Genomic DNA, 12500 nt, shown 5'->3' with positions numbered 1-12500 from the left:
TTACATTTTTGTATGTGTCAGTGAAGGAAATGTACAGATACGCATAACACAACAATACAGGCATGAGTGACATGACCCTTTCTAATTGTGGAAAGAGTCGATTCAACAGCCAATCGCCTGACATTACCTATACCTTCAAGACAGATGTCACTGCCTACAGGAGCTTCTGGAACACGAATTGTAATCCGTTTTGCCACACGAGCAGGATTGTCATAACTGGCATTGACAATTGCTTTGGCTTCCCTCCATGCTTCTGTTATATCCTTATCTCTCATAGGAGACCGGACAGATGGAATCGTTTGAGGCTCCCCATTGGATCTTTGTCCCTTCCGTGATAAAGAACCGTTTCTGGGTTGCCTGGAAACCAAAGGAGCAGGATGTTTCATCCCTTCCAGATGTCGTCCGCAGTACATGACTGTGTTTTGCTTTGGATTGATTACTATCTGGTGAGACTTCATGGCGCTTAGCCCTAACAAGCCGTCAGAAGGAAGTTGAAAGTTACTGACTACATAGAAATCAGTTTGAACAAGTCGAGTATTCTTAGATAGACTTATTGGTAAGGAAATTTTTCCTAAGATTTTCAGGATTTTTCCGTTTCAGAATCTTGTAAGATTCTTCAGAGATCACGTTTACTGTGGCTCCAGTGTCTACAGCCAAAGATAAGCGATGCCTACCTACCCCAGGTGGTAATGCCATTATGTCTGGTTGGTTGTTGGCAGCAGCATTTATGGTTGAATGCACTGACATGTCAGAAGAATTTGCTGCCTCAGCGTCTTGCGCATTGAGATGTTTTAGTCGGGTTTGTTTACCACTGTGCGCTGGTCTTTTCCCGACTGCCTTGTACTGTTCAGGTTAGCTCTGGCCTGTTTTTCAATTCTCATATTGATTATATCTTTACATTGCTCTGATGAGTGTTTACACTGGCCATGTATGAGGCAGTATTGGGTAGCGACGTCCCTGTAGGATCTTGTCCTACCAGTTTTCACGTGGGGCGATGCACCTGGTTTTGGTCTAACAGAGAGAGATTACCCCCTTTTGTTTTGTTCTCCAAGTCGGATTTATTTGCTGCCAATTTCTGGTCCTTTTGTTTCTTATAACATCTTTTTTCTACATGACCTATTTTATGGCAGTACGAACAGACATTTCCAGGCCTTGCCATGGCTGCCGCACAAGGTTGAGATTGGTCGTCATCCATGAGTGGAGGAGCAACCAGTGAGGTTTGAGTTTCCGGAGAGGCACCAACCAGGTAGCCCTCTTTTCTCTCGAATCAGGACTGCAAGGTCAGCTACTGTGTCTCCCGGTTTAAAACTGAAATGACTTGCGGTTTTCTTCACTTCCCCATTCACCAATGATATGTAAAAGATGAATTCCAGAAGTCTTCTGAAATCTGTTTCTGTCATACTGTTTCCTTGGAACCAGTTGTTAAGTCGTAAGACATCCATGAAGTCCGTTACGAACTGGTGTGTAGGGATTAAGGCTTTCATTTCGTGAAGAGAGTTAATTTCAGCTGCAAATCTAAGACCACCTTGGATGCTAGTACCATGAGGTCAGTTTGACTCTTACCCTCAAAAATGTTCAAGAAATTTTTCTTGAAATTTGCATAACTAGTCCCTATTTCAAGCGGACTGAAAGCGCTGGTATTCATCATGTGTGCTGCTTCTCCAGCCAATTTAGATCTGACGAAAGAGATGTTGTGTTCATCGCTGATAGTATTTGCTCTTGTCATAACATCCTCACACAAACCAATGAAATGATGAGCCCTTTCTTGCGGGTGTTCTCCGCGAAATGCTGATATTGTTTCAGGAATAGGAAGTACCTTAAGTGTAGTAGATGCATGCAAGGCATGAGGAGAGCCAGCAGAGGCTGAAGCAGAAGCCTTAGCATTAGACATGGTTGCTGCTGATAATGATGGGTAATTGTTCCCTGATCTTGTAATCAACACGTTTCCGTCCTCATGGGGCACGGTATTTCCACTGTAGTGGGTTTTGGTTCCGTTGATAATGCTTCTGATGATCTACTATCACTATTTTCCGCTTAGAAATGACACTCCAGTTCGTAAATTTCAGCTAACTTCTCAGCTTTAGCCATAAATGTGGTATTATTACTATCTCAATTAGGTATTAATTACACACTTACATCACGTTTCCATCGTCCAAAGGCGTTTCCACTCTTAAAAGATGAATGTTAGTATTGTGAGAAGTGTGAAAATTTTAACAGAATTGAAGGTTTAGGGACAGAAATGGAATTATCCTAGTCATCCCTGAACACTTAAAAGAAAACGGAAGCGAGAGCTCTGTCCAGCAGAAAAAAGAAAATGGTATTTAAGAGGCAGACTAAATTATTTTAATTTCCACATAAGTAACATCACTGTGAAATAGGTAAGTTATACATGAACCCTAACAGTGTTTGCGTTACCACAAGTGTTTTATTTAATATTGGTGTGGTGGACCACTAAGTGTCTCTACTCACGACTGTAGCCAGAGAAATTCACAAAAAAAAAAAAAAAATATATATATATATATATATATATATATATATATATATATATATATATATATATATATATATATATATATATATATATATATATTATATCCTCTTCTTAGGAAGACTCCTTCCGTCTTGGGAAGCTCCTCTTAGGATAGTAGTGTCCTTGTAGAACCTGCAGGATTCCTGCAGGTGGGAGATGTGTTGGTCTGCGCCGGGAATGTCTGCGCCGATGATGTCTTCGCCGAGAATCTACGACGAGTAATTAGGTCGCGGGGAAACCAAAGAATTGTTAGGTTTCTCCCCGAGTCTTTTAAGTCTCCTTTTTTTTTTTTTTTTTTTTTTAACAAGGAGAAGTGAATGTAGGGAGAGGCAGGCTGGGTGAGTAAGGCGAGACCGTTAGGTGCGTCGCTCTTGGCTGGGTGCGAGTGTTTTGGTGTGTCAGCGTAAGTTGTGTAAACAAGGCCGGCTCGCTCCTCTGCTCTCCTCACTACCCTGCCACTGTTTGCCGTTTTCCTCCGTTCACTGTGTCCGTTCACCACTTCACTTTCAACCACTGTTTATTGTTGTTGCTTTTTTGTGGTTTTCAGGTGAATGTCAAAAGGTGAACGTATAAAAATAGGTATATTTAGATACATGTACAGAGTTGTGGAGAAGGGTGTGGCGCGTACGGGACAGCGGATGTCCTCTGCGTGGTGCAGCGTTACACCCTGGCAAGAGACTGCCGGAGCCGGCACAAGGGACGCTTAGCGCCTTCAAAAAGTGCTGACACTAGAAATAGGGGCGGGTTGACCGCACTCACAGTACATGAATATATTCATAATTATAACTCTCTAATGACATAAATAAGGCAAGGGAAAAGATACTTATAGCTAAGAGTAATACATGCCAAAATACATTAGGGAGAGATTAACTATGGAGAATACTTAGATACTATAATGTAGGTGCTACCGATTACTTATCCATGGCAATAAAAGGAGCATGGAAAGTTCCATGGTGTGTGTGTGTGTGTGTGTGTGTGTGACGTAGGGTGGCGTGATCATATCCGCCCCACCCTTATCTCCCAACACCCACTATCTACACTTATGCATATATGTATACATACACTTATATTGCTAATCAGGCAAGGCATTATAAATACAATACATATTATTATTAATTATGTGACACCGTTACAAAACCCACCACCACCACCACCACCGTCATTATTGTCCTTTACTCTTAAGTAAAACTTTACTGCGCAATCTTGCTTACCAAAGAAGGAAAGGAAAAGAGAAGAAAAGGAAGAGGAGGAGGAGGAGGAGAAAGAGGAGGAAGAGGAAGAGAAGGAGAAGGAAGAGGAGGATAAGATGTTGGGTGATTAGGGTCATGAGAGAGAGAGAGAGAGAGAGAGAGAGGAGGGAGAGAGAGGAGAGAGAGAGAGAGAGAGAGAGAGGAGAGGAGAGAGAGAGAGAGAGAGAGAGAGAGGAGAGAGAGGAGAGAGAGAGAGAGAGAGGAGAGAGAGAGAGAGAGAGAGAGTTGTTTTTGTTGTGTGATTAATTTGTTGCGCTTGGAAACGCGCCAGTGTACAGGGATACACCATATAGAAATAGTCCCGGCAATATAAATTGATAGTTGAAATAATGACAGCATGAAGGCGAGCAGGTTGTGGTGAGGCAGAAGGTAAGTATCGAAGGCAGGGACAGCAGACATAAATGAATTAACAACAGAGTGAAGCTGGGCTTTTATAAGTTGAAAGTAGGTAATACAACATGGAACTTGTGATATTTTAACCCGTGCACTGTTCACTACGTACAAGTAGTACAAATACGAGTACGTGTCTCTTAGGGAAATGTTTAGCACGTACTTGTACGTTTGCCGTTTTGCACAGTTGTGCGTCCTTCTATTTTGTTTTTGTGTACATGTGGATATCTTAGTCGTAATAAAGAATAATTTGGCAACTGAGGAAGTTATTATTTGTCACATATACATAGAGTTTTGGCGGGATATCCAATGAGCCGTGTGCTTCTCTGTTTATAATGAAAATTTTCAATGTATTTTGTTACTTTGTCTTCACATCCATCAGCATATTTACAAAATCAATGGAATTTAAATGATTTCAAAACTATAACATTGGTGTGTAATAAAAAAAAAGTTATAAGATTTTTGGCGCGTTTTTGTTGTTGAGCGGTGGTGGTAACACTGGCCGGGGGAGCGGCCACCTTTGTCCCGCTCTCTCATTCAGCGCGTGCCTGCTGCTGTCAAGACCGGTTCACTGCAGGCCCTGACAATGCCGTTTCATAAAAAGATAGCCAAGGTATTGTCTGAGGCTGATATTTCAGCCCTTCTTGATGATGAAGGGGTGACAGAGATAGGGGGACAGTGATTCATCAGACGATACTAATGATCCTGATTACTCTGGTGAGTCAGGCACAGAGGAGGATGACTGTGAAGTAGATGATGTGGCTCACTCACAACAACCTCATCCAGCAGTGCACAGATACAGCCACAATCTCCAAAACGGAAAGCCACAGAATGTACAGATACTATATCGAATGGGTACCAGCATGGTAGTGCAGGACCACCTAACCCACCAGGCACATGTCAAAGTCAACACAACACACTGCACATAGTAACCCCCCCTCCCCTCCCCCACCGCTGCTGACATGGAGTGGAAATGGGTAGATGGGAGTACCTTTCTTCCCTCAATACTTCCGTTTGATAGAGATGGTCGTGGTATTTGTGACCCCTCAGTCAACGAAAACAGCAGTGAGAGCGACATTTTTCGCCTGTTTTTTTTTTTTTTTTACAGAGGAAATAATGAAAACCATAGTTGAAGAAACAAACAAATTCTACGGTTTTACGATTGCTTGCAGAGTACTTTTACCCAACTCTCGCTTCCTAGACTGGCATCCAACAACTGTTAGGGAAAAGAATTCTTTCCTGGCACTTATTATGCTGATGGGGCTGAATCTTAAAGAAAAGCATAAGCTTTACTGGTCGACTGACCCACTTCATCACGTGCCAGTTTTCAGTAAAGTGATGTCAGTAAACAGATTCACTGCCTTCCTGCAGTCCCTACATTTCCATGGCAACACAAAACCCACTGATGATGATAGAATGAGAAAGATATATTTGCAACCGCTTCAAATCAACATTCAGGCCATTTCAGAAGTTGGTTATTGATGAAAGTCAGGTACTCTGGCGGGGTCACTTGTATTTTCGCCAGTACATCTGAACGAAGCGTCATAGATTTGGCTTGAAATTATATGTTCTCTGTGATTGTGAAACTGGCTTCATATTAGACATGATTCTGTACTTATGATCTGGAACAGACATAAACCTAACGCAGGGACTGGGCAAGTCAGGGAGTGTTGTAAGCACTATGCTTGAGCCTTATTTGGGTAAGGGGACACATTTTATATGTTGACAACTGGTACACCAGCCCTTCTCTTTTTCATTTCCTACACGAAAATATGACAGGGGCCTGCGGAACAGTGAAAGCAAATAGGAAGTTTATGCCTAAATATCCCCCTAAACTCGTGAAAGGAGAAGTCATCCACAAACAAGCAAATAATAATATTCTCTCACTGAAGTGGAAAGACAAGAGAGAAGTTCATTTGCTTACCACTGTTCATGAGGCAAAAATGGAGCGGAGTGAAGACACTGAGCGCTGCACGGGTATACCTTCATCTGCAAGCCTCAAGGTGTGATTCATTACAACCTGAACATGAGGTTGTTTGATAAAAGTGACAGTATGATGTCGACAGTGGAATGCAAACGCAAACAATGAAATGGTACAAAAAACTGTTCTTCCATCTTGTTGACTGTGCCACTCTCACGCACACATCCTGTACCAGGGCAGCACAGGGAAGAAGAGAACACTGTACAATTTCACCACAGAGGTTGTGAGACAGCTTCTCGAACAGTACTCTGAGCCACGAAATGGGGTAGGAAGGCGTGGGGCCGCAAATGGTGATGACCCTACACGCCTCACAGGACGTCAATTTCCAAAGACCATCCCTGCCACGCCGTGTGAGAAAAAAAAGCAGAAGCCTTGTCACGTGTGTCGCACATCAACACAGCGACCCAAAGCACGGAAAGACACGTGATATATGTGTGTGGAATGTAATATTGCTGCTCTCTGCCTAGAACCGTGCTTTGAGCGGTGTCATACCCCAAAGTAGTGCTAAATGTGTCACATAATCATGTACACAGTGTATGCAACAAATGGAGAAAAATAGGCACAGGAAATAAGTAAGCAGTAACAAAAAAATAAAATAAATAAAAAAATCAGGACAAAAGTTTGTAAGGAATATACTTGTAAATGATTGAATGAAGTAAACTCCAATCCCTCCTCAGGATCCCTCTTAGCGAAGGTGCCTCTGGCGTTTTGCCTCTGTTGGTGGGGGGACCTGAGGAGGCATTTTGCTGATTTTTCTTGGAATGACTACTGCCTCCGTGTCAGAGACCCGTCTTTGTGTGCTGAGCGCATAACAGAGGTGATAGTGTCTGGCATGGAGGCGCACACTCCTCACTCTTTTTCTCGACCTAAACCTTCTAAACCTTGGTTTAACACAGCTTGTTCTGATGCTATACATGATGGAGAGGTGGCCCACAAAAGGTACTTAAACCTTCCATCACCAGAATCTCATGTATTTTATATTTCTGCCCGGAACCATGCCAAGTCTGTTCTCCAACTAGCCAAAAACTCCTTCATCAACAGAAAATGTCAAAACCTTTCAAGATCTAACTCCCCTCGTGACTTCTGGCATCTAGCCAAAAAAATATCTCCAATAACTTTGCTTCTTCTTCTTTCCCTCCTCTACTTCAACCAGATGGCACCACTGCTATCACATCTATTTTTAAAGCTGAACTCTTCACTCAAACCTTTGCTAAAAACTCTACCTTGGACGATTCTGTGCTTGTTCCTCCCTCTCCTCCACCCTCTGACTACTTCATGCCACCTATTAAAATTCTTCGCAATGATGTTTTCCATGCCCTCGCTGGCCTAAACCCTCGGAAGGCTTATGGACCTGATGGGGTCCCTCCTATTGTTCTCTGAAACTGTGCCTCCGTGCTTGCACCTTGCCTAGTCAAACTACTGTATACAATTAAAATTTAAGGGAAGCTCGCTACGCCACCACCAACACAAGGTGCTCAGTGGTCTGTGTCTGTGTCAACGTTCTCAAACATAACCTAACTCTCTGGAGAAGCTTTATTGGTCCCTTTGACATGGGAGAGAGAGAGAGAGAGAGAGAGAGAGAGAGAGAGAGAGAGTGTGTGTGTGTGTGTGTGTGTGTACTACGCCTTGACAGAGAACGCCAATCAGGGAAGGGGGCAATTTGGAGGGTGAGTTTAAGTAGGCATTGATAGTTTTCTATAGGGTAACCTTTCCTTCTGGTGCCTCGATCGCCTCTCAGCAGACTCTCCCTTTTTTGTCGCTTTTTCCGCCCCCTCCTCTACATCCCCGTTAATTCCCTTTAGTCCCAGGCTGCCTTCACGCAGGATGCTCATGGCCTTCTTCCTTTAGCGGCGGTGTTCAGTGTTCACTGTGGTCACGTGCGTCAGGAATTACATACGTGAAGCAGTAGACCTTGACTTGAGCAGCCACCACCCGCCATGATGTTGGTGGGAGGGGCGGGGCGCCTTTCCCACACTCGCCCCGCACCCGCCTCGCTGCCAATCAGCCCTTTGTCTTTGCCAGCCGTTGGCGGCGCCGCACGCCAGTCAGGGAGGAGCCTCGGCCAGGCTGGCCTATCACGTGGCGGCGGGCTTCCCTGCTCACGCTGTCACCCAATAAAGGAGCGATGAGAGGCAGCTGGAGGAGGAGGAGGAGGAGGAGGAGGAGGAGGAGGGTGATGTGTTGCTACAAGCTCATGTTGCTTCTGACAATAAATTAGGTGTCGCGTGTGTCAGAATTCACACAGGCCTGAATTATTGCTTCACAAGGTCTGAAGGGGCGCGGAACTCGTGAAATATGGCGATGAAAAACTGCAACACATCACAGCTGACGCACGCACGCGGAACAGTTATTGAGTGCGGCGGAATGAGGGAAGCAACAAAACGCTATACAAGTACAAGCATGGACAAAAGTCGAGTAACATTCTGTATTGACTTTCACTGCATCGAACATTTTGACATTTCTCTCAGTCTTTAAGTCCTCTGACCCGCAGACACTCTGTTCTCTGTTCCGTAAGGAGGCTGTCAGCAGACCACACTTCAAATTGAGGAAAAGTTAAACACAATGGAAATGAGTGCAAAATGTTACACTTTTGACCACGCCTGTACTTGGTAGAGGGTCTGTGTCAAGGCATGTACAGCTACTGACACACTACATTAAAAGATTACGCACCGGGCAAGGTTGTGAGTCCTCTGAACGAGACGCCAAAAGTGTACAGTGGTTAACGTGAATGCGAGAGCTGCTGTTGGTTAGAGAAATTTATGGGTAGGAATGCGAGGAAGATATAGACAAACATGTTTTATACAGAGACAGCCACTTACAAGTGTACAGGCAGGCTTCGTGCAGTTTCCTATATAGTGTTATGCAGTAGAATGAGTACTGGTGGTTGGTGAGGTCTGGTTGTGTGTGGAGGCATTTGGGCAGACTGAAGCCATCAAGTATTTGGTGGCACTGATTGGGAAGGGACGGAAGGGTTCGAGGGAAGGTGAAAGGGTAGCAGAGAGAAGAAAAACAAAAGGGAAAGGCAGTTACTGTTTTATGGCATCATGCAAGGCTGAAAACGTTGTGTGCGGGAAGACATTTGAAGAGAAGTATAGTTTTACACTAACATTTGTATATTTGCTGTGTTTGAAAAATTCCAGTTTGATGGTAATAGGACTAGCGTGTTCAGTTCACACCCATCACCCGATTCCAAGAGATGACGGGCTCGAATCCCAGGCAGAGAGGAGATAGATTATGTTTACCTGCTGTCACGCCGCAGTCTGTGTTCACCTGGGAAGAAACTCGTCATGCAAACCACTGAAGCCGCAAATATATGCTACAGTCTCTCTTTCTCTTATCTCTAATATATATACTGTTCTCTTCACTTTTTCTTTTTTTATCTCATTTAACTTGACTCCATTTTCCTTCATGACATCGTTTCTTGTATTCCCTTTACTGTTACATTTAATTTACATATTATTATTATTATTGTTATTATTATCATTATTGTTATTATCGTTATTATCATCATTATTATTATTAATATATTTTTTGACGTGCGGGTCTCCTGCTCTATCAGGGGCAAGACGGTGCCTGCTAAAGAAGGAGTCTGGTTTTCGCACAAACATATTATAACAATAACAAAAACAACAGCTTCCACAACAGCGTGCTAAAAGTAGTGGAGATAAGACACTGATAGCCTGACTTAGATACAGTGTTCCTTGCACATGCGCCTCTCTTCCCCCACGGCTTCCCTGCCATTACGCCCTCTACCCCCCTCCCGCTGTACCATTAATCATCCCGTGTTGGTATTACATAGATAACGCTCCGCCGAATTTGCTACCTGTATAGATATAACCCTACTTAAGACTCCCGCCACGTTACCATGCTGATTCCCTCCCTCATACGTGGCTCCCATCGCGTGATGCTCCGCGTCTTATCATCTACTTATCTATTTTTATAAAGTGTGATAATGTGTGCACAGGTTTACACGAGACACTCTTGTTTTCCAGTCATTCTTGGACCTGACCTAACCTAATCTAATCTATCCTAGCCAAACTAAACTAAAGAAAACAAAAGAAAACCAAATCTAACCTAACCTAACTTGACCGACTCAAACCCAAACCAACCTAACCTAGTCTCACTCAACTTGACCAAACCTAACCAAACCTAACCAAAACGAAACCTAATCTAACTTAATCTAACTTGACCAAACCAACCAAACTCAACCAAACACAACCAAACCTAACCTGAGAGAACTTAATGTACCCTAACCCTACCTAAGCCTAGCCAAGTCAAACTAAACCACCCACACACACACACACACACACACACACACACACACACACACACTGTTCATTAGCGTAAGAAATAGGCCCGTACATAAATGATATGGGCTGAACTATACGGTATGACATATTAAAGAGAGAGAGAGAGAGAGAGAGAGAGAGAGAGAGAGAGAGAGAGAGAGAGAGAGAGAGAGAGAGAGAGAGAGAGAGAGAGAGAGAGAGAGAGAGAGAGAGAGAGAGAGAGAGAGAGAAGGTAGAAAATATACCCAAACTTTAAACAAGAAAGAAAAAGAACCGTTTATCGAAATACAAGACACTTTTTGTAAGGAGCGTGGTGAGAAGAGGAGAGTCCATGACGACAGTAAGATACATTATACTGATCACAAGGACTCCGAGGGTCAAGGCCAGAGAGAGACCAGGCAGAATATTACCAGGAATAGTGGCAGCGTTCTGAAACACTTCGTTGTCTCAGCAGGACTTGCCGAGAGAAAAGCCACGCTGCCCACAAGGCTTCCGAGGGTCAAGGCCAGAGAGAGCGGGTAAAACAACAGCAAAAAAGAGTGACCGCGTTCTGAATCACTTTGTTCTCTCATGGCGGCGATCACTGGCCACGGAAACTTAGTCGAATTCTCATGGGTATTTTTTTTCATTGATGATACAGACTGCTTGTTGAAAGATCACTTGAATCATGAAAACATCCTTGGTGTCCACAACAGTTTTCATCAGACTCTGTGAAAATTAATCGTAGTGGAGTACAGAGGTGTTGAAGAACGCTGCTCCAGGAATATATTTAATGAAAGAGTAAGGATGTAGTGAATAAGAATTAAGAAAACTAGAATTGTCCTATGTTTAATTTCTCAAAGATGTGATAGGCAAGTTTAAAGTTATCAGACAAGGAGTGAATGAAAAGTGTAATCTGATAGGGAGAAAATACTAATGGATGTAAACTTTCCCAGCCATGTGAAAAAGAGAGAGTAAAGGAACAAATTAATGAAAAAGAAAAAAAAAAACAGTTGTAGATGTCGTTGGTTTGGCGTCACACATCACAAAGGAATTATTGACAAGATTTCCATTACTGCCTGGTGGTGAATATTGTAGCAGTCGATGACGTGTATTCTGACCAACAGAGAGTGTGTCCTAATGCTTTCCACTTCAGAAATTAAATTGTCAGTGGAGACGTAGAGACAAATTCCCTTGGTTATACTTTTCTTTCTTTTCTTTTCTTTTTTTTTTCTAGATGTGGAGGTGGACACTAAAATAATACAGTCAGTAGAAGAGAAGAGAGAAATTGATTGGGTTAGTCTCTTTTCGCCGCTGTTAGTAAGGATGGTGGTAGACAATGAAATTAAATAGTCAGTAGAGCTGTAAAGACAAACTGCGTTGGTTAACATGTTTACTGCTGCTAGAGGTGGTGGTGGTGGTGGTGGTGGACAGTGAAATCCATTAGGAGAGACTGGTAATAATGTGGTTATAGTTACATTGGAGCTGCGGGCATCACCACCTGTGTTTATAGTGATATTCAGTGATACTCGTAATATAATGTGATGCACTACGAAAGTCTGTGGCTGTAGTAAGGAGCCCATAGAGGGAATCCCTAAGTAAAAACGGAAACAATATAAATAAATAGATACCTTATTCCTTTAATTTTGTACTGACTTATGTGTTAGGTTCATTTTAGCAAAGGAAACACTGATGATTACCATGAAGCAAACCTGAAATAAGATATACCATACAATTTCATGCATCAAGCTAAGAAAGACGTGCAATACACACAAAGGAGCAGTTACTACAAACAATTAACACACACAGTGCTGCAAAATTCAGAATTCCCAGTAACGTGAACGCGAGCCAGCAAGTAACGGTGGCGTGGACAAAGACAACCGATACATGGGAAACAAGAGACACAACTACCAACTTTACCAACAAAAATAACACAATATGTGGACAAAAAAAATATATAAATTTCTGTCGCCATCCTATGACAACTGACTCTCACTGAAAAAAAAAAAAAAAGAAGACAAAAATGTTGAGGCTTAGAAGACGAGAGGTGGTGGTGGCAGTGGTGGTGATGGTGGCTGCAG

General features: G+C 43.0%; 1 long non-coding RNA gene across 1 annotated transcript in view; it reads right to left on the bottom strand.

The window, feature by feature from the left end:
- LOC135095311 (uncharacterized) overlaps positions 1-12500 on the bottom strand; it is a 38892-nt gene that overhangs the window by 4860 nt on the left and 21532 nt on the right. The gene's annotated exons all lie outside the window — the stretch shown is intronic.

Source organism: Scylla paramamosain, chromosome 48, assembly GCF_035594125.1.
Source record: "Scylla paramamosain isolate STU-SP2022 chromosome 48, ASM3559412v1, whole genome shotgun sequence".
Lineage (NCBI taxonomy): Eukaryota > Metazoa > Arthropoda > Malacostraca > Decapoda > Portunidae > Scylla > Scylla paramamosain.
Note: the sequence above shows the minus strand (reverse complement) of the source record. Positions and strands in the feature narration are given on the sequence as shown.